This window comes from Stegastes partitus, unplaced genomic scaffold, assembly GCF_000690725.1.
Source record: "Stegastes partitus isolate 25-593 unplaced genomic scaffold, Stegastes_partitus-1.0.2 Scaffold1351, whole genome shotgun sequence".
NCBI classification, from domain to species: Eukaryota; Metazoa; Chordata; class Actinopteri; family Pomacentridae; genus Stegastes; species Stegastes partitus.
In genome coordinates, this window is record NW_007579082.1 from 186092 (window position 1) to 187881 (window position 1790).

A 1790-nucleotide genomic window follows, 5' to 3' on the forward strand; every position below is an offset into this window, starting at 1 on the left:
ACAGGCGCTAATGTGGCTAATGTGCGCCGCTAACGCTAGGCCAATATTGCTTAGGTGGCTAAAGTGTATGTAGCTGAGAATCCATATACAGTTAAAATGAAGACGTTTCATTGTCAATGTGACCTTACATACAAGCTGATGATGTGTATGGTTGGTAGAACTCTAATTGACGGGGTTTGGAAGCAAGCTAAACCCCACGCTGGTGACCGGGGACAGCATTGAGACAGACATTGCCGTGCGTTGTGTGTAAATGATGAATGGATCTGTGCATAGATTTGATGTTAAGGTTGAAGGAGCTGGGGAGGACATTTTTGTACATTTTTGTATAACCATGGCTGGTGATTTGTTTGCTTATTGACTTGCTTCATTTTCTATGTGCGTTGTATGTGAAATTTCACTTGTCACCATTGGGATGTTTCAATAAACTCCTGATCAGTAAGATTAACAAAGCAATGTTACACATCCCATGTCTAAAAACGGTTTTAGATTGCAATCACAACGTTCACAGAAAAGTGAGCAGGATGCTCATTTAGACACGTTCAGTACCCGTGAGGACAATGTAAAGCTGAGGAGGTCTCAAGGGCCTTCCTATTTCCTATTTACTGATAAATTATCCCTTCAGTTGTCTGTGGTTTTTATGTTGTGTTGTTTCAAACTGAGTATTTGATTGAAATGATTTAAACATTCATTTGTGATCAGTTGTTAGTTTATTTCTGACTTTTAAAACAGCTTCAGAGTAAACAGGCTCACGTCTATGGGGGTATTATTGTAGCAAAACTATCTGTAAATGTGTATGAAGGGTTGTGTGTCTGTGAGCCTGAGCTCAGGACACACAAACCCTGAAGTTACAGATACAAATCTCTCAAGGCAGAAGTGCAGCAGAAGTCATATGCAGAAAGACAGCCAATCGTGCGGAACGCTTAACTCCCTGAACGTTACAGTTAGCTTAGATGGGCCCTTGTATTCATACAGCCATGAAATTATTACTTAATACATTCAAAACGGTGCAAACCTGGAAACTGAGTTACACTGTGAACTTAAAATGAGCCTTGTTGTTTCACCTGAATTTGCTGACATCATAGTAAACTAGAAAAACACTCGGAGAGCACAGACCTCCACCAAGCAGCTCATTTCCACCCATATTGTGATTTCCAGAAAATATTAAAGTCCTGCATTCATTTTATCAGATTTATGGATAATCAAAACATACATTTAGCATTTGAATTAACATTTATATCATTAATAACAAGCTGACAGAGTGATGAACTGGCATTCTGTACTCTCAAATATTTAGTACAGTTACGTAATTTCTGCAGGTACTTACTGGCTTTTAAGCTGTTAGCTAACGCTATGCCAGGCTGGCATAACTGCAGCGATGCTATTGCTAACATAAACAGACAGGGACTAACTTAAACTAGGTTAGCACAACTTTAGCAATGCAACGTAAATGAAAAGCATGACCCACACAACGAAGCACTTGTCACTCATCATGACACATGGCAGAGAGAGTTAAAGTGAAACAGGATACATGCTGAGTTTATTATCCTTGTTAACAAGGATGTTAAAGTCACAACTTCTTTCTGAACTTATCTGTCAGTAGCTCCGCTCAGCCCACTCCTGTAATGCTGCCTGGCTGTAGCTGACTCCTGTACTACTGAGACTGCGGTGAGGACTGAGGATTGAATGGAGTCAGAGCTCCATCTAGTGGACAAACGGCGCAAGGTCAGTATTCTGCCTGACTGTGACACTTAAAAGCCTTTACTGTTTATGAGAAAATAATCAGATGGTAA